At 42.2% G+C, this 24,894-nt stretch overlaps 1 protein-coding gene across 1 annotated transcript in view; it reads left to right on the forward strand.

Annotated features, from left to right (window-relative positions):
• Positions 1-545: 545 nt before the first annotated feature.
• Positions 546-24,894, forward strand: part of Arhgap24 (Rho GTPase activating protein 24) — a 705,487-nt gene continuing 681,138 nt past the window's right edge. Inside the window, exon 1 of the mRNA XM_063249372.1 lies at positions 546-566. The gene's annotated coding sequence lies outside the window, so the exon portion shown is untranslated. The remainder of the gene's footprint in view (positions 567-24,894) is intronic.

Raw genomic sequence — 24,894 nt, forward strand, 5'->3', positions numbered from 1 at the left:
TTCTTCCCCTTTCACAATATTTATTGAAGATTTTGCACTTTATTTACTCTTTCAATTAATCATTTCATTCTTAATATAAGATGAAGATCTAGCCTAGGTTATGTACTTGTAGTGAGTTTTAAATAGGGATACTCTTTAAGGCACTTAGTAAACTCTTGGTAAGTAGTAACTTTTCTATTAATATTAATCTCAATGAAAAATGCTAGCAACATTATAATATTAGAAAACAAACGACAGCTACCTAATTTCTGTGGAGAAAGCCTCTAGAGGTGACGTTTAATTATATTTTGTTCTGCAAGACCTATATCCCTATAGAAAGTGGAACCAGGTTACACATGTTTCCTATAAGGCTCTGAGAACAGTTTGGTTCTCACCTGAACGTTTTGACACTACATAATTCGATAGTAAACAAATCATGTCACATGTCTGACCTGAAGATTTTAGTAATTTTTGAGCAGCCACTAGAGGGTGCTGCTTTGTAAGGAAAAATAAAAGCGCCAGCCTCCAGCCGCCTTCAGTCTGCTGCCTAGCATCTGACGTTAGAGGTTGGAGCTCAGCTCTCTGCTGTGAGTATCTGGAAACCGTTTATTCGTTTATCCTTTCCGTCGGAAGTAAATAGCAAGAGTGTAGGTAAGCCACAAAAGTTGATTGGAGTAAAATCCTAGTTTCTTCTTTCAGGAAAGGTTTCTACCAAGTCTATAGGGAAAACAGGGAATGTTTCTTATCAAACAAAATTGGGAGGCTGTTTGACTTTCTTATAAGAGATAAGCTGGTTTCAATGTGTGTGTTGTGATTTTACTGGACATCCTTTTTTCCATAAGTTTGGTATAATGATTTTATTCTGCCCGGGGTAGCATTTATTCTAAGGGTTGGTGAAAATGAAGATCACCTTGTGTTATCTTTGTCCTGTGAAAAATAATATTGAGTGATCCAAAGGTCACAGTTGTGTTCAGGTGGGTGAGGTGATGTAAACATGAACTAAGTGTGTGACCTTCGTGTTTTCCCTCTGGTTTAGGGTGGATGCTGTGCTGGTAAAGGCTGTATTAAGTATCAGGATCTCTTATGAGTAACAGTCTTCTGTGTAAAGCCAGTTGTCCAAGGATAAAACAGTCAGCATGGGTTGTGTCAAAAGATTTCTGCAGACTGACTATTGTTTCTCACCTGAAGGTAAGATAGGGGTGAAGACTGGATGACGATGCCAGTTTTGAGGCAGAAATATAAGCAAGATGTAAAAGAATCCTGGCTCTCCTGTAGGAAAGCGGAGTTCTCATGTTTGATCCTGAGAAAGGAGTTAGTTTCCTGGTGTTCTGTTTTATTTTGCTTTGTTATTTTGCTTCCAAAATACAAAGGTTGGGAGGAAATTGCTTCTGGTTTGTTTTGCACTGGTGAAAAGAGCAACTGAAAAGTTTCAGACAAAATTTTCTGAAAAAGTCTGCCTCTTCAAATCGTTTGAGACTGCTATAGGCAGAGCCAGCTGATTAAGAGTCTGGATTGGATGGAATGATTTAACAGACATACGGCCTTAAGACAGGTGTGTGTGTGTGTGTGTGTGTGTGTGTGTGTGTGTGTGTATACACTCCACAGGCTCGGATAGGCTTAATTACAACTTTAAGAGGTCATGCCACTCAGATGGCACCCTTTCAGTTTCTGTCTCACCTATTTTAATTTTTAATGTGAACCCTGCCTCTTTGGCTTGTTTGTGTGTCTTTTAGAGCTGCTTTGTAAGTCTATTGGTGGTGGGAGAGAGAGCGGGTTCAGAATGTCATTATTTTTCCCAGTTTGGGATATTTTCCAATTCTATAACTTCAAATCCTGGCCAGAGTTTGAGGCTGGAAATAGCTGATTGGTACTAAAATCTTTTTCATTAATCCATCCATCTATTTTTATTAATGTAACTATGTATTTTCATTTGTATCTACTTAAGGATAGAAAGAAAATGAAATAGATACATTTCCCTGTCAGTAGTAAGAGAGGAAAACAAAATTACCTCTTTATGAAGTAGAACAGTTAGACAAATATTTCTAAGGTTCCTTGACCCAATACCTCTATTTTAATTCCCATACTGTATGAAATCAGGTAATACCGAAAATAATGAATTGGAAAGAAGGTGAGGGTTCAACACCCCGATTCTGTAGTTGTGGCTGATGGTTTTATTTAGGCAAGCTGTGAGAACAACAAGTTGTAAGGATTTCTTTTTCTGGTTCTATTTGCTTTATGAGAAAGAATAGCATCTTTTTTTTTTTTTGCATCCCTACAATTGTTGTAAGTGACCTAAAAAAGGTGCGCTAAACTAGAAAGGCTAAAGGCTCGACAGAACTACTGCTGTGGTCTGTGTGAACGTGGTCATCAGTAGGGGCCTCAGGAGATCGATCTGGTACTCCGGGAAGAATGCCCCGCACACGGCCCATTTCCTTGATTTTCTTCAGCAATCTCAGATTTGCTTGTATATTGTTGACTGTCAAATGCCCATGTTTAGTGTCTCTGCCTGACAGTGGAGGCCAAGGGGCAATATGGAGGAGGTAGAGAAGATAGCTCGTTCTCCCCAAGGTCAGATCACCATTGTCATTGCCCTTCAGCTATGCTTGTGCTTTCTTCATAAATTTTGCAACCCAGTTCGTGCCTTAAAACACACTCTTGGTCTGTTAAGAATAGGTGCTCAAATAATCCCACAGGGCTTTCTCTACAGGTGTGAAACCGGAGTGGATATGAAATTGGACATACTGAACCTGGAACTCTTTGTTTCCCTGTCTAGTTTGAACACACACACACACAGTTGAGGTAGGATAGATCAAAATGTCACCTTCATCATCTAAGATTGGTAGAACTATTGCTGGAGTATGAACTTAGGGGCTTGGGGATAACGAGCATCTCAATACCAAACAATGGGCCCAGCAAGAATTGCCTTGGACCCTAGGGGCAGGAGGCTGAGCTGTTTGTCCTAAAGCAAAGGAACCTCTGGAGCTTTGGGAGAAGAGGGCTGAGGTGGGGCAAGATTGTTTTCTCCCTGAACTCCTCAACCAACTCACATTTCCAGCGTGAGAAACCCCATTACAGAAAACTGTGGGGAGGTAAGGAATTGTCACAATCTCCTTGCCTCCCAAATATTTTCCAGTGTTTTACATTATGCAGATAACCATCAAGTCCATGGAGGGAAGACTGCAGCTGTGTACTTAGAGGGAGAAGCTGCAGTTTATCAACATGGTCCTCCTGTACCATCTGGTGTCTGCTGCTCTTCCACCAGTGTCTGACCTTGGTGGATCTGCCTGCGACCACTGATGAGTCAAATCTCTTTTCTTTCCAGGAATGTTCCAGGGTCAAGCTATAACAAAGCGGAAATTCTCTCTCCTGTCTGTCCCCAGACCGAGTTATATCCAGATCCACTGTCCAGTAGATTCTAAGCTCATGTTTGGTTTGATGTTAAAAGACCACATAGAGGTACTCCAATAAGAACATGCCAAAAACTAGATTTCTTAACTTTAAATATAAATCCCTGCCTCCTAAATTAAATTAAATTAATTTAAATTAATTTAATTAATTTAATTAATTTAATTAATTAAATTAAATTAAATTAAATTCCTCAACAATTAAAGGACAGATTCAAACTCTCTTGAGTGTACAGTTCAAATGAATGGAAACCCAGACTCAAATTTGTTTCACCTTTTTGATTTCACAGAAATGAGTAGAAACAGTCATCCTCTCTGTTTCTCATTCTGGTCAGCACCAGCATATTTCCCGATGTTAGAAGAAAATGAATTTCACTTAGCAGCAGCAGCCTGAGTTATTTCTTGTTATAACGTGGGCCCCGGTATAAAGTCCACGGAAACAAGAGTCCAAAACTTAAGTGGCAAAGGCTTTATTGAGCCAGTCCTGGCGGCACAGTCTCTCCTAGATCAAACCAAAGACTGCGCGCCCAAGACTGGGGAAAGGGGTTTTTAAAAGTAAGGGAAAGTGGGGAGGAAACCTGTAAGGCCATTAAACCTGTTGACCCGCATCTGGAAACTGTATTGCTGTCCACTTAGCTCTGACAGTCCCGGGAGTTCCTGGTGTTGCTCAAATTACTCTCATCCTGCAGACTGACATTATCTCAGAGTGGCACATCTGCAGCAATATTTGGGGAAGAAAGTGGAGAGTTAATTATCCTAGGACAGCTTGTCTTCGCCAGTGAGTGCGAAGGGGTCACGAGTTATGAGATGCTGGAACTTAAGTTTTATAAAGATCTGATATCTAACCCATTGGTACATACAGAACAAAAGGAAAGCACCGATCGGGGTTTGGGCCACAGTATTTCCCGGTAATTTCTTTGAAGCTAAACAGTTCTTAAAATTGGGGCAGGCTCATTTTATGACAGATCATCACCAGGTCGGGGAGAGGTCACCAGAAACCCAAATTTTTTATGGCCCAGATAGGTGGGTGGGGGGAGGCAATAAGGCGCGCTACAGAACAGGAAAACGGCGAGTATCTATCTTGTGGGAAGAGTAACTAAGGTTAGGTAAAAAGGTTAAACTCATGGGCAAATCTCCCTGCATATAAACACACTACTTCAAACAATGTGTAAATTAGTGGGCCTTCTTGTCTTCTTTAGTTCTTTAGCGAAGACTAGAGGCGCCTACCCGTGATTAACAGCCCTTGTTAGCTTGTTTTAGCACCACTCTTCTTGTTTGTAGAGGGCCGCTCCGTGATTAACATTTCAATTAAGTGAAATTCTTGCAATTCTTTACAGGGGAGAGTATTGCTCAACATATCAATTGGGTCACTTAACATATCAGTTAAGAAAAGAAAACATTTAGTAAGCCGCGGTACAGGTTTGCTATAATACACAAAATGATGAAGCTACTTTCTTAGAGTACAACATTCCCCTCTGATGTTGTGACTTTTGGGCCAAATCCTTGGCCGTACTTAAGGTCTGCTGGGGACAAGCTCATACGCTTGTTGCCTGACCATCATTAATTTTATACTTTGTACCTGACGCTTGACATATGTAGTCAGCCTATTTACTATGTAGGGGCCCAAAGTGGCTAGCACTAGAATCACAATGATAGGACCGGCTACGGTCGCTATTATGTTGGTTATCCACGGTGGGAAGGAGAACATTTGCTCCGCCCACCCTAGAGCTCCTTGTCTTAGTCTCTCTCTTTTTTGTATGCCTCTTTGGAGTTCCGCTAAGTTTTGTCTAACTACCCCAGACTTATTGGCGTACAAGCAGCATTGCTCTCCCAGGGCCAAGCACAGTCCTCCTTTTTCAGCAAGCAAGAGGTCTAGTCCTCTGCGATTTTGGAGAGCTATTTCAGCTAATGAGTCTATTGAACTCTCTAAGGCCTCAATAGCATTTTGGACTCTTTTTATTTTTTTATCTACCTGTTGAGATAGCATATTGTATTGGTGTATGCTAACTCCCATGGACGCAGCACTCATCCCGAGGGCTGAGAATACACTGATCCCAGCCATAATAGGGAGGGCTGGACTTTTCTTATTGATCTGGTGACTGGCTGAGATGAGAGCCCGGTTTTCTTCTTCCTCGGAGTGCCAGTAGATTCTAGGCAGAACCTGGGTTAGTATATACACCTCATCCTGGTCAACAACGAACTTTTTTGAAATCATACAAGGGAACCATCCTGAAGTACAAGCCCACCAATGGCTGGCCGGGGCTATTAGGGGAGTAGCGTCACCAGCTCCTGTGATGCGATAAGAGTGAGAAAGGTCGCAATACTCAGGGGCTGTGTGGCTAAAATGATATATGCAGGTACCAGTTATCCCCTCTAAACTGGTGCCTTTCCATAGCGATTGGGGAAGGAGCATTTTGCATCTAGAGGGATCGGAGGCTAGTTTATCAGTGACCGTGATGTAGCCCTCATAGAAGGGGGGCTCTGGGGACATGCACAGCCAGCATGGGATTTTTAAATCGCTATCAAGGGAACTGTTAAGTAGCTCAGCTGCTACTTCCAAAGGTTGGAATATTTCCGCTATCATTGAAGGTGGGGCGGAGGCTTTGGGCTCAGTCTGTGCCCGTCTAGACCTTTTTAAACCAGTTTTTGTAGCCCTCGTTGAAGGTTGCATCGAGGTTGGATCGAGGCTAGGCACTCTAATCTCTATCCAGTATGGGATGCCCCCTTCCCCCCTCCATTTACACAGCTTTATCTGGGGCTGGTCTGTGTGGTAAATGCTCCCATTGTATGTGGCCTCAGTCACTTTAGTCGTCGGAGTGTGCCTCCGGGGTCGACTGAGTGGGAAATTAATGGGTGCCTTCTGAGTGGGGGCTGTCACTGGGCGGCGTCCTCTCCTGTAAATGACTACAGGAGGCTTTTTAGGTGGCTTGTATAAGATATTGATACTAATTTCAGGATCATGTCCAGATTTATAAATTTTAACAGCGTAAGTAAGTCCCTGTCCCAGCCACCTAAAATCCGTTGGATTTAGAAAGGTCAGCTGGACTGGGTTACAAGTATAAACACCATAACAGTTTTTGTTTTCTATGTACTTGACAGCGAGATACTTTTTAGAGTTATAGTATCCATCTAGGCCTCCTGTGACACATGACCACGAATAACAATATTGATGTTTTGGATCGGAGGCACAGTACACATTATAATTGGGGTCAGGCTGGTTTTTAGGACATACATACAGGGATGCCTGCTTGAGTTGGAACATAACTTGCAGAGCTTTAGGCCCACGGCCCGAGCAGAGGTTACGGTGGACCGACCCACCTACCCTGCCAGTTGGGCTGTCATCATTAATTATTATCCCATTGAAAAGTATACATAGGTCAATGGTGACTTGATTTATCGTGCCTTTAGCTCTCCCTAGTTCCCTTTTAGTTTTCTCGTCTGAAACAATCCAGTCCCCATTCCCGGGGTTTACAATTATAATCGAGCACCAAGCCAAATACCATAGTACAGACATAATTTTATGGCTGAGAGTCCTTTACAAACTTTAACTTTAATGGGTTACCAGTCCGTTGTACTGTCCATCGGGGACCCTTTTCGTCGTCTGTAGCTTCCAGTGGTTTGACTTGTGTGTGGTGGATCTACGCAGTCTTTTCTGTTACCTTGACGGAGGTGGGAGTGCTGAGCACCACGGTGAACGGTCCCTCCCAGCGCGGCTCAAGCGAATCCCGGTGGTGTCGTCGCACCAGGACCGACGTTCCTGGCTCAATTGACGCTTGGGGCAGCGTTCCCAAGGGGGGGTTCGGATGTTTTTGTCTGAACAGCCGGTGAATTGAGGTCAGTACAGGCTGGAGACTCTGTAAGGACTTAATGAGATCTTGGTTAGTTACTTCGGCTAATTTGTCTTCTGACAACTTAGGAACTATAGGTGGGGGTCTCCCGAACATAGCCTCAAAGGGGGAGATCCCAGAAATATATGGGGTGCATCTGGCCCTCAGCAATGCAAAGGGAAGAAGGCTCACCCAATTGTCACCAGTTTTTAAAGACAGCTTAGTCAAAGCGTCCTTAATGGTCCGGTTTATGCGCTCTACTTGTCCCGAGCTTTGTGGCCGATAGGCACAATGGAGTTTCTAACTGATTTTTAATACTTGGGCTAACTTTTGAGTAACTTGGGCTATAAAAGCCGGGCCATTGTCGGACCCCATTGATAATGGGAGGCCAAATCGGGGTATAATCTCATGTAGTAGCTTTTTAACTATAACCAGGGCTGACTCAGACTTAGTGGGGAAGGCCTCTACCCAGCCAGTGAATGTGTCTACCATCACCAGGAGATAGCGGTGTCCCTGCAAGCCAGGTTTTACCATATCCGTGAAGTCCACTTCCCAGTGTTCTCCTGGGGAGGTTCCTCGATACCGGGTGGTTTCCAGTGGAGGTTTCCTGGTTGGGTTGACCAACAAACACTGTGGACATCTAGAGCTCAGAGAGGCAGTTAGTTTGGAGAGCTTTGGAATGAAAAATCGATCTCTGAACAATTCTGCTAGTTTAGTTCCTCCTAAATGAGTAGCCTGATGAGCTTGCTGCAAAAGCTCTCGTCCTAGTGCTTCGGGTAACAGCACTCGCTTGTCGGGCAGCTGATACCAGCCCCCTGGAGTGCGGGGTTTGGCTCCAAGTTGAGATGCTAGCTGTAAATCTGTCTTTGAATAAACAGGCTCTGACAAGGCTTGAGGGACTAGCATCAGGGCAGTCATTTCCTCTGCAGGCCCCTCTGATGTGGTTGCTATTTTTCGGGCAGCCTGATCGGCCAAATTGTTTCCTATGATGATGGGGTCATCTCCCACTTGGTGTGCCTTGCAATGAATAATAGCGACTTGCTGAGGTAGCCAGACAGCTGCTAGCAAGTCTAGGATCTGTGGGGCATTTTTAATCTTAGTCCCGGCCGAGGTCAAGAGACCGCGTTCATGGTAAATAGCTCTATGTACATGTACAGTAGCAAAAGCATATCTGCTGTCTGTGTAGATGTTTACCCTCTTTCCTGAGGCTAGCTTTAATGCCTCTGTCAGAGCAATGAGCTCTGCCTTTTGGGCAGAAGTGCCAGGCTCTAACTGCTTAGCCCAGAGTACCTCTTTCTCGGTGGTCACTGCTGCGCCGGCCACTCGCCTCCCGTCCTGAATGAAACTGCTTCCGTCGGTGAAATAATTGTAAGCGTCCTTAAAAGGCTGGTCGGTTAGATCAGCTCGCAAGTTCTGCTGTAACTCGAGAATGTCAGCACACTCATGGAGAGGCATCTGTTGGTTTTCTGGGTTATCGTCGGGCATGAGAGTGGCTGGGTTTAGAGCTGAGGAGGTCTTGAAAACTACTGATTCTGGGTCTAGAAGCAAGGCCTGATAGTGTAGAATTCTGGCATTTGAAAGCCATTTTTCTGGGGGGGTTTTAATAAGAGTCTCTAGGCTGTGGGAGGTTACCACAGAAATCTTTTGTCCAAAAGTGAGCTTTTTAGCCTCTTTGAGTAGCATTGCCACAGCGGCCAAAATTCTCAGGCACGGAGGCCACCCTCCTGCCACTGGGTCGAGTCTTTTAGAAAGATAGGCTATAGGTCTCTTCCAAGGGCCAATATCTTGAGTCAGAACCCCTTTTGCTATGCCTCTGAGTTCATCTACGAACAAGGTGAAGGGTTTAGTAACATCAGGGAGCCCCAGGGCTGGAGCCTCAGTCAGAGCTCGCTTGAGCTGTTGGAAAGCCTGCTCGCACTCATCTGTCCAGTCGAGCGACTTTTGAGTCTCTCCCTTTAAAGAGTCATACAATGGGCGAGCGATTTCAGTAAAGTTTAGAATCCATAGTCTGCAGTATCCGACAGCTCCCAGAAACTCCCGCACCTGTTTCTTAGTTTCTGGGGATGGGATTTGTAATATGGCCTGGATTCTTTCTTTTGATAAAGTCCTCTTTCCTTCTTGTAATTTATAGCCCAGGTAAGTCACGGCCTGGCGACACAGTTGAGCCTTTTTAGCCGAGACTTTATAGCCTAATCGTCCCAAAGTCTTTAACAACTCCTCAGTTGCCTCTTGACATGTTTCTAGGGACGTTGAGGCTATCAACAAATCATCTACATATTGAAGGAGCACTATCTCGGGGTGTTCCTCTCTAAATCCTAAGAGATCTCTTGCTAACGCCTCGTCAAAAAGGGTGGGAGAGTTCTTGTAGCCCTGAGGTAAACGTGTCCAGGTCAGCTGTTCCTTTACCCCTGTATCTGGGTCAGTCCACTCGAAGGCAAATAGGGGTTGACTCACCGGAGCAAGAGGCAGGGTGAAGAAGGCATCCTTCAAGTCCAGGACAGAGTACCAGGTGTTCTCCGGATTAAGGAGGCTGAGCAGGGTGTAAGGATTTGGCACTGTTGGGTGTAGAGTCAGCACTCGTCTATTAACCTCTCGGAGATCCTGTACAGGGCGATAGTCATTCGTCCCCGGTTTCTGAACTGGGAGCAAGGGCGAGTTCCAGGGAGAGACACAAGGAATGAGAATATTATTGTCTCTTAGTCTCTGTATGTGGACTTTAATTCCTTTCCGGGCTTGCAGGCTTATTGGGTATTGCCTTAAGCAGATGGGGCGTGCCTGAGGCAAGAGTTCTACCACATGGGGGACTTGGTTGACTGCTAGCCCTGGAGGGTTGTTTTCTGCCCAGACTTCTGGAATCTCCTGTTTCCATTTGTTCAGCAGTTCTAATTCTAAGTCAGTCCGTGACAACTCGGGTGCACCAGACGAACTTCCCAGCAGGCGGTAACTTTCTCCTTCTGGGACAAGAGCCAACACTCTAATACCCTCTGATTTTGAGGGGGTATCAGTCCCTAGCTTCAGTCTAGGTTCATTCGTAACAAAGTCAATTTGCACCTGTAATTTATGTAGAAGGTCCCGCCCTAAAAGGGGATCCGGGCACTCAGGGACCCAGAGAAAATCATGTTGGACCAGTCTATGTCCAGGTCGAGCCAGACTAGCTGTCACCTTTGGGTACGATTTTCGGCCCCCTGTAGCTCCTATCACATTGACAGATTGCTTGGTCAGTTTTCCTAATGGTTGAGTCAGCACAGAATAGGTAGCTCCTGTATCGACTAGGAAGTCCACCGGTTGCCCCCCCACTTGGAGAGTTATCCGGGGCTCGGGGGGTGGCGGCGAGCCCTGACCTCCTCATTTCTGAGACAACAGGGCCTTAGTCTCTCGTTCTGTCTTAGGCTTTAACTTTGGACAATCCTTACGCCAATGTCCCATCTCCTTACAGTACGCACATTGTTCTTTGTCTAGAGGAGGTCGCTTACCTCGAGCTTCTTTTTTTCTAGGGTTAGCTGACCTCTTGGCTTCTTTTTCGCAAAGTAATTCCAGTACTTTAGTCATCCTTTTGGTTGTTGTTTCTTGCAAGGTTTCCCTATTGTTGAAAACCTTTTGTGCGACCTCGACCAACTGGCTGAGAGGCATTCCCTCGAATCCCTCAAGCTTTTGTAACTTTCTCCTAATATCAGGGGCCGACTGGGACACGAAAGCAATATTAATTGCTCGTGCGTTTTCGGGTGCCATCGGATTGATTGGAGTATATAATCTATAGGTCTCTAAAAGGCGCTCTAAGAACACCGCTGGAGACTCATCGGCTAACTGCTGCACTGCACTCACTCGGGAAAGGTTGGTGGGCTTCTTAGCAGCCGCACGAAGTGCATCTAAGAGCCTCAGGCGATACTCATCGAGAGCCTTCTTACCTGCATCCGTGTTAGGGTCCCACTCGGGTCGGGAGGAGGGGAACAAGTGCTCAATTCGTTGCCGATCAGTGGATGGAGATCTATCCGGTTCTCGGACTCCCTTTTGCCCCAAAGCGCAGATTCGCATCCTTTCCTCAGCCGTGAAAAGGATGCGTAAGATCTGCTGGCAGTCATCCCAAGTGGGAAGGTGGGTGGAGAAAACAGACTCTATAAGGCTAATCAGAGATTCTGGGTCCTTCGAGAAAGGGGGGTTCTGACTTTTTCAGTTATAGAGGTCAGAGAAAGAAAAGGGGGTGTACACAAACATGGAGCCCCCACTCGGGGCTGGGACCTCCCGCAGAGGACACAGTGGCGCTGCCTCGTGGCCCTGTTCCAGAGGTCCCTCTGGTCGAGCGTGGCGGCGGGTTCGAATGGGCCGAGGCGGGGAGGGCGAGGTGGAGTCAGGTTGTGGCTCAGGGGCAGGATACGGGGGAGGGGGTAAGGGAAGGATGTCTAGCGGGTCGGAGAAGTCTTCGCTCGGAGGTAAGACTGGAGGTGCGTTGGGCTTGGAGGTCTCCTCTTCAGCCTTGGATTTCGGTTTGAGGGCTGCTAGGACTCCATTCGGAAGTGGCTCAATCCAAGGGGGAGCATCATAGATTGTATCTATCCAAGCCTGGATATAGACAATCTGATCGGGGTGAGCGGGGGGCCCAAATACATATTGGCGGACCGCTCGAGCTGTCTCCATATCAAAGGACCCAAAAGGGGGCCAGACTCCTTGGGTCCCCAGGGGCCACTCCTGTGTGACAAAGGTTGTTAGTCTGGCTTTGCGAACCCTTTCCCCATATCTCCCACCTCGCCTCTGGAATTCTTTAAAGTGGTCAATGACAAGGCTAAGGGGAGTGCTGGGAACAGATTCGTTCCGACCCATAATGGACTCGTTCTGACCCATAGCTGGTGGTGTCGCTGGTTTTGCTGGAAAAAAAACTTAAAAGGCAAAGTTAGGGTTAAACAGAAAAACTACAGAGACTAGGCAAACGGTCGGAATCACCTTTGCCCACTCCGAATTCCAGGAAGGAGCTCCTAAGAAAGAAGGCTCTGTTAGAGTTAGGTGACCAAAAAGGGGAACAATTAGAACAAATGAACACACAGACCGACACACAAGACGAGACAGGACAAGACAAGCTGCAGCAGAATGGCCTTTGCTCAAAAATTAGTCAAATTTTGGGATCTGGAGGAATTAACAAATTTAACTAATGAAGTGGTTCCCCACCCAGGCGGAGTCACAAATGGCAAAAACCAATTGACTTCATCCTCGGGGGCTTCACTTCCCAAATTAAGGGCGTCCCCTTCCGAACGGAGTGGTTCCTCACCCGGGGCAGATTCACAGATGGACAGAATTTGTCCGACAAACCAACTGACTCTGTCCTCGGGTGGTTCCCACTCCCAAATTGAGGGCGTCCCCTCAAAATTACAAATTGACCGCGGCCCAAACAAAACCTCCAGAGCACTTACTTTCAGATGTTCGGAAATGAGTCTGGAGTCTTGCTTCCATCCAGGGCGAGCCCCCAAATGTTATAACGTGGGCCCCGGTATAAAGTCCACGGAAACAAGAGTCCAAAACTTAAGTGGCAAAGGCTTTATTGAGCCAGTCCTGGCGGCACAGTCTCTCCTAGATCAAACCAAAGACTGCGCGCCCAAGACTGGGGAAAGGGGTTTTTAAAAGTAAGGGAAAGTGGGGAGGAAACCTGTAAGGCCATTAAACCTGTTGACCCGCATCTGGAAACTGTATTGCTGTCCACTTAGCTCTGACAGTCCCGGGAGTTCCTGGTGTTGCTCAAATTACTCCCATCCTGCAGACTGACATTATCTCAGAGTGGCACATCTGCAGCAATATTTGGGGAAGAAAGTGGAGAGTTAATTATCCTAGGACAGCTTGTCTTCGCCAGTGAGTGCGAAGGGGTCACGAGTTATGAGATGCTGGAACTTAAGTTTTATAAAGATCTGATATCTAACCCATTGGTACATACAGAACAAAAGGAAAGCACCGATCGGGGTTTGGGCCACAGTATTTCCCGGTAATTTCTTTGAAGCTAAACAGTTCTTAAAATTGGGGCAGGCTCATTTTATGACAGATCATCACCAGGTCGGGGAGAGGTCACCAGAAACCCAAATTTTTTATGGCCCAGATAGGTGGGTGGGGGGAGGCAATAAGGCGCGCTACAGAACAGGAAAACGGCGAGTATCTATCTTGTGGGAAGAGTAACTAAGGTTAGGTAAAAAGGTTAAACTCATGGGCAAATCTCCCTGCATATAAACACACTACTTCAAACAATGTGTAAATTAGTGGGCCTTCTTGTCTTCTTTAGTTCTTTAGCGAAGACTAGAGGCGCCTACCCGTGATTAACAGCCCTTGTTAGCTTGTTTTAGCACCACTCTTCTTGTTTGTAGAGGGCCGCTCCGTGATTAACATTTCAATTAAGTGAAATTCTTGCAATTCTTTACAGGGGAGAGTATTGCTCAACATATCAATTGGGTCACTTAACATATCAGTTAAGAAAAAAAAACATTTAGTAAGCCGCGGTACAGGTTTGCTATAATACACAAAATGATAAAGCTACTTTCTTAGAGTACAACATTTCTCATGGAATGGGTGTAATTATTTCATAGCTCCAGAACTTGCATTAACTTAATGTCAAATTTCTGATGTGCTACATTTTAAAAAGAGATATTTACAAGATTATTATGGAATGGGCCCTATTCCCATCAAGTTAAGGAAAAAAATAATCTTTAGGTCCTGAAACAGTTTTTCCAGGAAATATTGTGTTCCTCAAACTTACCAATTAGGGATGCCAAAGATTCTAGAAGAGAGTCATTAAGGCCTGGAACAAAGATGCAGTGTTGATTTTATTCCTACTAAGAATCACTCCATCCATGCCAGCTTTACAACTTGAGAACTTGAATTCAATGAGAGCAATCTCCTGTGAAGATATTATTTTTAGTACTAGAGAGTTACCAGATATTGAAGGAAATATCTATCTGTACATCATCTCTTCTCCTACAAGAGTCATGCTGGTCCCATGGGCAGGAATTTGCCAGGGCATCTGGATTTTTATTTGGTACACCACTGGGTGGTATGTCTCAAGCAGCCTGATGGATGGTGATTTAGCACAGACTCTGTCTAGCGGAGTGTCCCCCACTTTCTCCTTTTGTTTGGTGCTGACCCACTGCTTTGCTATGAAATTACTTAGCTTCGAGAGCTCTTTCTTCTGCTTATCCAAGTCCTGCTGGAGAAACACTCTCAAGTAGATTCTAAGCTCATGTTTGGTTTGCTGTTTCTTAAAACTGATAACCCTAAGAAGGTTCAGTGGGAAGGGGAATTGTCCTGTATTCTGCAAGACAGTGTGTCTGTCACAAAACATTTACAGCTAGGACTTCAAATGGTGAACTGAAAAGCACTCAGAGAACCTAGCTACCTGTGTATTTAAAAACATTCATACCTACATGCATAATTTAGAAACATGGTAAAGGAAAAAGAATGGTTTCACCGATTGCTTGCACATAGTGGCCATTCAGGATTATGCTGTAGCAGCCAGCCTCTGAAGATCTCTGCGGTTTGTGTGGCTTTATTTAAGGTCTGGGGAGCCCTGCTTGTGGAAAGTCAGCATCTAGCTGTATAGAAATAGCCACATAACTATGGACAAGCCACCAACACCTGTAGCTCACCATAAACTTCAGATTTTCTGGTGGCAAACACATCCCACAGTCCTGGGAACCAGGTGTGTGGCGTTGATGGGGCAGAATTCAGCGACAGACACCTTCTGATCTTTCCCAAGATTCAGAGGTATTTTCCCCCTAAATTTCACTCCACTTCTGTTTCTCAGTGTTCTGGCTCATTGTTCTGTATCCCGACATTCCTTCCACACTGGAGGCAGATATATGTTAAAACAGCTACACATCTTGTTTCCAGAGTTTGTTTGCAAATGGTTGGTGACTTTGCAGCTCACTCCACCCTTATGATAACACATATTTCTCTGCTTAAATAATGCATCTAGAAAACAATGCTGGCAGAGACATGCAAAAGCAACGAACTAGGCCCTAAGAAATCTCAGTTTTGTCATTTTATCTGAAAAGCTGGAGTTTTTATTTGTGTTTACAGTGCAAACAGTAAAACAGTGTGGAGAGATGGATTATTTTTATTACATATAAATTTTAGTTCTTCCATGACAATATTTTGTTAATTCAAATAACATTTAAAATTAAAATGTATTCTTTTATATTTGAGGTTTCTTTAAAGCAAAAGAACTAATCAAGAAAATAAAACATTTCATTATTATGATTTAGGAGACTAGATATTTTGGATTTATTAAAAGTCCTTTTCTAAGGAAATGAACAGGAGTATATAAAACTCTCAAACTTAATAAAAGACAAAAATCAACTGTTCTCATAACTTTACTCGCTATTACTCATCCCATTTCATGATGATTATTGAAAATAACTTGATTGTATAGAGAAGGACAGTGTTGGCAGGCCTCCACCTCTCAGGGCCAAAAATCTAGATGTGTCTCTGTGCCATGGCTTTCTCAAGGAGCTTGAAAGTCACTGCTGTCAGTCTTGGAGCTTTCATTGTGACAATTTTCTTCTTTATTTCATTCCTGCTCCTTGTTTTGCTTGCTTCTAGCGTCTATCTTTCAGGGCTGGAACTGTCTCATAGAAAATGCAGAAAGAAGTTGCTAATTATATTTACACTCCTAGTTTCCCTGTGTTGTCAAAGCATTATACCACAGACCTGCTCAAGCATCAGATGTGAATGCTGCATAAAATCAGTGACATGGACTTGTCCATCGCTGAGGAAAGGGAGATGAATATTTTACTGAGAAAGGTCATCTGCTTTGGGCTGTCCGAAGGAGACTGGTCAAATTAAATGGTCACTCTATGCTATGAGTTCCATTCAGCAGAAATGTTCAGGTATCTAATTACTCTTTAGTTGGGAAACAAAAGCTGACACCTTCAGTTTGAAGCTACACTGTCGAGGGTGAAGGGAGAATTGGATCTTCGTAGATTTAGGGTGTAAAGCAGGAAGGAAAAAGCAGTGCAGGATTTAGGAGTCACTTCTTACCTGTATGTACATCCTCCATACAGAACAATATTAGTGCACCCTTGAAAAGACTCAGAAGCAGAGGAAGATCAAAATGATTGTTCTGTGTTTTCACATCATCTTCCCAGTGAACAACTCCATGAACAGAAAAATCCACTAAGCCTCCAGGTTAAAAACAGGGGACTGGGCAATAGGAGCTATACAAGCCACCTTTAAAATTTCTTTTTATGATCAAACTCACATGTATAAATACCGTATAGTCTTCCCTAGTGTAAGAAATGGTAAGAGTACATAAGATTTTGTGGTAATCATGGTTCCCCATTACATTGCTTTGAAGCCTTATAATGTTTTCATTCATTAGTTGGAATGGTTTTATTCTATTTTGTTTGATTTTATTATGTGTGATAGTATGAACAGCTATTTTGAAGAAAACAAGACATCATGGCAGCCATTGCTGATTTAATATCATCTTGCTCTGAAGTCCTACCATGCTTTTGTTCTTCTGTTTCCATTTGTTCTATCGTATTGTATCTTCTTGGATTTTAATATGCGTGATAGTATAAACAAATTTTCTATGGAAAATGAGATATAGTAGCCATTGTTTATTTTCTGTTATTTGGTTCTGCATGCCCTGAAATACTTTCATTCTCTTGAATGGTTTTATACTATTTTGTTATGTTTGATATTATTGTATGTGAAGGTATGCTCAACTATTGCAAAGAAAGAGACATTATGGTAGCTGCTGTTAATATTTGGTTGTCTTTTGTGAAGTGCTGTGTTGCTTACATTGTTTTGTTCTCATCTGCTTTGTTCTGTCCTCTTTTGTCTTACTCTCTTTAAAATAAAATTTAAAAAATAAAATTTCTTTTTATGTTATCTTAAAGATTACTTGAGTTAGAAATATATCACAACAAAATATCTCATTTCTTATGGTGCTTTTGTTAACAAGAAATGATTTCTGAAATCCTATTGCTTTTTCACAAGCATAATCTAGAGGAAAACATGAACTAACACATGACTGTAGGACTCAAATACCTGTAATACACTCCAAATGGAAATAATTAGAACTGCTAAAATAATCAGCATGATTTTCATGAGCACACGTACTTTAATTTCTTGAATTGTATTTATTAAGTTATCCTTCAGACATATATAAAGTTCAAGAGAATAGTATAACAAATACCCATGTTACCCATGTACCCAACACTCAGTGTTACAAAATGGTACTATTTGTCATTTTTTCAGAATTTTTTAAGCAGTGAAGCATAGTGCTCCCTGTTGAATCTCTGCTTATGGCTTCCCCATCCATTTCCTTTTTTTGTCTTTCCCTCGAGCTGAGCACTACCTTGTATTTTATGACTGTCATTATCTTGTGCGTTGGAAGTTGTCTGCTTCCAGATCCAACCCCAGTCAACAGTGGTTTTAGCACCATTTTTGCATTTGAAGTCCGTGGAAATGAGAGCAGATACCTCTTTGGCATTTTAGACACTAGGTCCTCTCATCACTACTTGTTTTTGGGATCTTTGGCCACTCATTTTAGCCACAGCCACTGCTGTGTTGACCAAACCGGTGACGCCAGAGAAATGCAAGCAAGTGGGACTCACTGTGCCCCTTAGCGCCCCTGCAGTGTGGCTCCCCACTGAGGACAGGCAGGAAGTGATGTGCTCTCAGGAGTGTAGGTGAGTGGGTCCAGGAAGGGTAAAAGGCCTTCGTGTGACTGTGCAGTAAGGCTTTAGCTAAGGGCGGGTGGGAGCCTTCCTTCCTCTGTGGATTGAGAACTCGTTACATAGGACTTCAGAAGGCAGCTGTGACTGTTAATTATATATGTTAACTTTACTGGAGTAAGACAAGCCTGAGGAATTAGCAGCGCCCAATTCTGGGTGTTTCCGAGTGGCCCGTGGGGGTGTGACTTTGGATTCTACGCGTCATTCCTGGTCCTTTCCTCTCTGATACACTCTCCCTGCTCTGCTTCCTGCCTACCACGAACTACGCATCTTTGCTGTGCCATCCCTTCTGCCCTGATGTTTCTGCCTTGGAGCAGCTGACTAGGGACCAAATCCCTGAACATGAGGCAAACTTACCTTTCTCCCTGTGGGTGTTGGGCATTGTGTCTCAGCGATGAGAAAAACTACCACGGCAGCCTTAGGAGATGATCAGGTAGACTTGCTTAATACCTTGAACTGGCTTTTCCCTGTCTTGTTCTATGTTTCAGCTCTGTGACATCGCATTATCTGATAAACTCCTAAGCCTTTGCTCTGGTCAGAGTGCACAGGCCCAGTTAAAACATGTATTTACAGTGTGCTTGTTTTGCCCTTTTAGCTGTCGCTGCTTTGTGCCTAGAGCAGGGGTGGTACAGCTTACTGTTTCTTCTTGAGTGGATGTCACTGATGCTGTCTTTGTAATCATTTTCTTGCTGTAAACATTCATATTCTTTTGTATTCAACAAAAGAATGAACTCATATATTTACCATTAGTGAACTATTTACCATTACTCACGTATTTCCTGTTACACATAAAATAGTATGAACAAGGTAGCATCAGAGATTCTGACATGGAAAAATAGGATAAATCTTAGTCTCATTCATACACACTTTCCTAAAATGTAGTTCTCCAATTTCTTGTACTTGGACAATCTCTCCTATGCTTTGGCCTGTTTGCGTCACTGCCTATAGCTCATGTTGGATTTTGCCCCTCCTTTTCTCTTTCTCCTGAAACTGTGAATTTGACTGTTTCACTCCTGTTTGCGAACAGTACGATGCTTGGGCCACGTGGCTCTTAATTAATAAGTGTTGAGTGTGCCTCACCAGCAGCGTGTGCAGAGATAAACAGGCACAAACATTTGAGTTCTTATGTACAATTCCTTGATTTTCCCCCTCAATGCAGAGTGCTCTTAATGGATTGCTGGCTGCTCGCTATTGTGATGGCTGGTGTGATTCCTGCTGCAGAGAGCAGCTGCTTGAGCAAACGTATTCACCAACATGACAGCTTGTGTGAAAGAGGAGTGTCCCACACCCAGCATACTTCTGGTAATTGGGAGGCGGCTCCTGAGCAGTGAACACTGTGCCTGCCAGCCTTCATAATGAAGGGTCGAAAGGGCGAGAAGAAGGCATCGGGATTGTGAATGGGGGCTTAATGATAACTTGATGGGTTTTGCAGGTGGGAGAAACCTAAAGTCCAAAAGGACTGACAGCTTCGCAGTTTGGATAATAGGAAAGGGTATCGTGTCCTTTTATGAGTCAGGGAAGTAGGAAAAAGAAAGCTGTATAAGAAAGGAGAACGAGCTTGGATTTGGGCTGACTCTGATGATAAAGAAGACTCATCACTCAAGAATTAACTCACACAATTTACATTGAACGCTTATGCTCCTAGGCACAGTAGTAGGTTCTAAGCACCAGCTGCTCTTGGTTGTCAAACATCCTCTTAAGGAAAGGGCGCCACCAAATTTTTAGGTGCTCAAATGCAAGGGGGATAGTGATTTACTGTTAGATCAAATAATATGAATTAAATGTGTGTCACAGTATTGCTTAGACAACACTGGTACAAAATAAAGCGATGAAATAAGATAAACATAAATTTGTGTGTGAAAACCTTGGTGTCTTTGAATAGTGTGCCCTGGCCTCACCCCATGCCCACCCTGCAACCCAAATCAGATGTAGACCTAAGCTACATTAATACTAGGTGCAATGAAGCAAGGATTGCGGAACATGCCTGTACAACATATGAGTGCGTCATCACATCCATGGTGCTCGATTCTAGGTGCTGCCTGTTTTGCACGAGCCCATCACATGAGTAATTCTGTCATGTGAAGAACCATTAAAGGACCTAGTCATATTTAGGAGAAAATCACGTTGAAGGATTTGGCTTCACCGCTCCATGTCAATTGTCAAAGTGAGGCCATTTTGGTAGAAAGACTAGGGACAAAGATTTAACACAGCACCAGACTGAAAAATCTGCTAACTGCAGTCCTGAAAGAGAGCTGCTCATGCAAAAGCTGGATGAAGAGAGGCACCAGAAGATGCTCTTGTTGAGACAGTGAATGTTGTTTATCATTTTTATAAGGTTTGCGGATATTAACATTTTAAGAGCCAATCATCTGTAAACCTAAAGAAAGAAAAACAATGGGTTCAATTTTTTAAAAAACTAAACAGGAGGAAAGAAAATCATAAAGTGGCTTTGTGCTCTGCTGCTCTGGGCATAATTTTGTCAGTTGTGCTGTGGGTGACATCCCATAGAAGAAAATAAGCAGAATATTAATTTACAAAGTTGGATGAGAAAAAAGGTTGTTATTGTTGCATACAGATGAAAAGGTCATGTTTGAGGATTTTTCTAAGGTTTGATAAAAAGAGCAGAATTCTTTTAATGAGGGTCTGTTAGGAGAACATGAAAGTGTCTATATTTTAACTCTTTGCAGTTCAGTTGGATTTGCAAAGCTGTGTAGATATTTGTGAGTAGATTTCACTGCAAGTATTTGCATTGCAGTTATTGCAATGTCTGCAATTATTTATGCTTACTGTTTCATCTATTAATTCACTTTTTTATGAAACATTGGTTAAGAGGCCATGAAAGTAAAGGAAGTAGGAAAGAGAAATAAAATCATTGACATTATAGTGAGAGAGACAGGAAGTGGACAAACCTTTGGAGTGATTAGTTGCAGATTAGCGGAAGTGATAGTCCTCTAAGAGAGAATGGTCGGCTCTGCATGGGTCCTAGGGTCTTTTCAGAACTGCTCCTGAAGAGTAAAACTGGGATGGACAAGGGAGGGAAGGACACTGCGATGGAAGGGTGCACTGTGTGCAGCTGCACAAAACACAGGATACACAGCATTTTCAGACTGAAAATGACTTAAGCAATGGAAGAAGAAGTAACAACACTTAATTATTTTCCACATCTTAAGACCACCTGTCTACATGTGTTATATGTATTAACTAACATGTGTTATACGTACTAACTAACCAAATTTATAAAGCAGTCTCAAATGATTTGGCTCTAAATCTTCACTTTCATCTTTTGTGTTGCAAACTTTCTTGAAGAAGTAGTGTGAGATTTGCTTGACTGTAGTTTCCGTGGGGAAGGAGAGGCTGGATAGCTGTAGACTAGTGAAGGTGGGACCCAGCGCCATCGCTGGAATATCTTACATGCTGCTGCTGGGAGGACAAATTGTTATTCTCAATCAGAAGGTAGTCTGCAATTATCTTTTAAAACTGAAGAGGTACAGCCTTGACTTAAACATAGCAGTTGTTTTTCTGGGTTCAGTCCCTCAAAAGACTTCTATACACATGCTTCAGCGGACAAGGAGGGTGTTTGTGACTGCAGGTTTGCCAGATACACAGAAAGCAACTCTCCAGATGTGTATCCCCAGCAGTTACCATGGAGCAGGCAGAAACACAATGAGACAGGTGCAGCTGGAACAACATGAATGGACCCAACACGAGATCTCAGAAAGACAGCATGGAACACAAAAGAGAACAATGCAGACCACTTAAACACATGTGTACAAAGCTCAAAGTATGCTAATGTAAACAAGACATTGCTTAAAGATAGATTATCTAGAAAATTATAAAGCAGGAGAATGACTTTTACAACAAAATCTTCAATGGTTCCTCTAAAGGGAGAGCTGAAGAATGAAATATAGTTGAATATATAGATGGAAGTCACAATAATATTCCATTTCCTGTGTTAGCCTATCTTAAATATATTTTATAAGTATCATTTTATGTATATTCAGCAATTAACACATTTCATAAAATTTTAAGCAATATTTTCCATGTTTTAATTCATTTTTCAATTATTAGAATTATAAAAATATGGTCAGCATTTAATTGTTTAAAGAGAATTCAGTGTCTATAATTGAGGTCTTCTTAGATCTAATGAAATATATACAAAATCTATTTTAACAATGCTCTGGGAATAATTCTGAAAATGTGCCTATATCATGTAGAGAATATATGTAGAGAAATCCTAGTGACTTGAGACCAGAGAGTTGGATGGTCCACATCACTGAGGGAGGCTGCATGCCATTACTAATAAGAAATGGGATGCCATGAACATTTTTGAAAGAAAATAATAAAGTAAATTTATGTGGCTTTATGAAGGAAAATGAAATATAAGACATTTGGGAATTTTAGGATAGTATCCTGAGTTAATTCTTTGATAGTATCCTGAGTGTTTCTTGAAGTGTTTCAACTTCAAGAAGTAAATATTCTTAAAAATTAACAGCATTGAACTTGAATGACAATGAATCAAACTTTGTTTATTAAAATAACATAGATCTCATGTAGGAATCTGACTACAAATAGACACCTTCTGCCTCCCCTCTAGGCAGTCTCAGAAGAGGCCTAGTGAAGAACCAAGGTCATTCGGCCAAAGTGTCACCGTAGGCCACATGGAGACCTGGAACCCCTGCCTCTCCTCATCAGGTTGTCATGAGGAACTCTCCTTCCTCACTGTGTTGTCAATAAAGTCCAAGTGTGGAATCTGGACTTCTGTCTCTACCTGGCTGTGCCAAGACAGTGCCCTCCCCCTATGTAGGGTGGTATTATTGGAAGCCAGCTAAAGTAGAGGGTTTAAATAGGATCTAGAGTTTCATAACATATTGCGAAAATGTCTGGGTTTCAGTGAAAAGTCATGCATGATACTTGAAACAGGATTTCAACTGGAACAAAGGAATGAGACTATGAACTGACAGACATAGAATTATCTGACAGAGTCCCTTTGACAAGACTGTTTCAGCAATCAGCTACAAGCACATGTGAAACAGATGAAAGTATAGAAAACCTCTGCAAAGGATTAGAAGATACAAAGGAGAGCCAAATGGAAATTTTCAAAAATACAATAATAAAATAAAAAGCAATGTGGATTTGCTCAACATCAGGATGGAAAGGAATGAAGAAAGAATTGATCTAGAAGACAATAGAAATTTCCTACTTCAGTGAGAGACAGAGAATAAAATGGCTGAAAACCAACCAGCCCAAGAAGCAAAAGCAGAGCCTTTAGAATCAGTGAATTCTAGTCAGAGTTCTAGTATTCATGTTTTTAGACTTTCAGGATGGCAAAAAGTGGACAAGAGAGTGCTGGGGTAAACAGGGATAAAACTTCCCAACTCTTGCAAGAGAGAAACTTAAACATTCAAGAAGCTTAGCAAACTCCGATTAAAACAAATGAACAAAAAAATCCACTTCAAGGCACATTGTAATTAACTTTGGAAAAGTAATAATCAAAACCTCATGAAAGTAGCCAAGGTAAAGTAAGACATATTATATATTAAAAAATTGATTCAAATGACAGGGGATTTCAACAGATACTTTGGATGCTAAAATAAGATAGCATTCTGTTTTACAAGTTATGGATGAACAGAAATTTCAGTGGGGAATCCTATACCCAGAAAAAATCCTTCAGAATAAGGGGGCCATTAAGACATTCTCAAAAAGAGGACATCAAAGTGCATGTGTCACCCCAGACCCATCTCTCCTAAGAGAATGGCTGATAAATATTTTAAACAGAGAGAAAACAATAAAAGCAGGATGTGTAGAAGAACAGGAATAGGATATAAATAGGTTTTCTTCTCACTATCCCCTTAACAATTTACATATCATTTAAATATCATTAGGCGTTATAAGTTATCTAGAGATGATTTAAAGTGGATGTGCACAGGTTACATACAACTGTTTCATCATTTCATATAGGAAACTTGAGTACAAAGAGTATGATTAGCAAAAATACTGGTAAGAATAGGCTTTTATGCTCTTGAGTTTTCTAAATTATTTTTGTTAAAGCAAAATTATAAATGATGTAATTCTAAGTATTGGACATTGGAAATGCTTAAGAAGTAAATTACAAGTAGAAATAATAAGTGAATGTGAGAATAGGTAAATTTTCTTCATTTTTACTTTAACTGGCAAAGTAGCTCTAGGAGACTGTGATATAGTCTATAATAAGTTGTTAAAAATAATGTAATCCCTAGAACAACCACTAAAAAGGCTTTACAAAAGATACACTTTCAAGCACTGTGGATAAACCCAAAATGGAATTCTAAAACAATGTTCAAATAGCTAACAGAAAGCTGGGAAAAAATAAACAAGAAATGAAAGACAGAAAAATTAACAAACTGTTAGGGTTGATTCCTAAAATAACAATTATCATGTTGAATTTAATCACATAAATATACTAATTAAAAGAAAGACATTTTCACGATGGATTTTTGAAAATGACTAAACCATATGTTTCCAATAAGAAACTCACTTTAGATCCTATAGTACAGGGAAAGTGTGAGTAAAAGTTGTCAAAGGATACACCATGAAAACATTAATTAAAGGTAAGTAGGAGTGACCACATCAATATAACTTAGAATAGACTTCTTGGAAAATAAAATGACTAAAATCAGAGGATCATTAGAGTTGTCTTTTGGTATTTATGGGATATTGGTTCCAGGAACCCCTGTGAATACTAAAATCCACAGTGCTTGTTTCCTATATAAAATGATGTAATATTTGTATGTAACCAGTGCATAACCTACTGCATACTTTAAATCATCTCTAGATAACTTATAATGCCTAATGATATTTAAATGACATGTAAATTGTTAAGGGAAGAGTGAGAAGAAAACCTATTTAAATGTATTTAATATAAACTCAATTTGGTTTCCAAATATTCTGAATCTGCATGTTTTTGGAATCCACAGACATGGAACCCACAGACATGGCAGT

This window comes from Cavia porcellus, unplaced genomic scaffold (genome assembly GCF_034190915.1).
Source record: "Cavia porcellus strain 051 isolate PalLab524CR breed Dunkin Hartley unplaced genomic scaffold, mCavPor4.1 scaffold_5, whole genome shotgun sequence".
Lineage (NCBI taxonomy): Eukaryota > Metazoa > Chordata > Mammalia > Rodentia > Caviidae > Cavia > Cavia porcellus.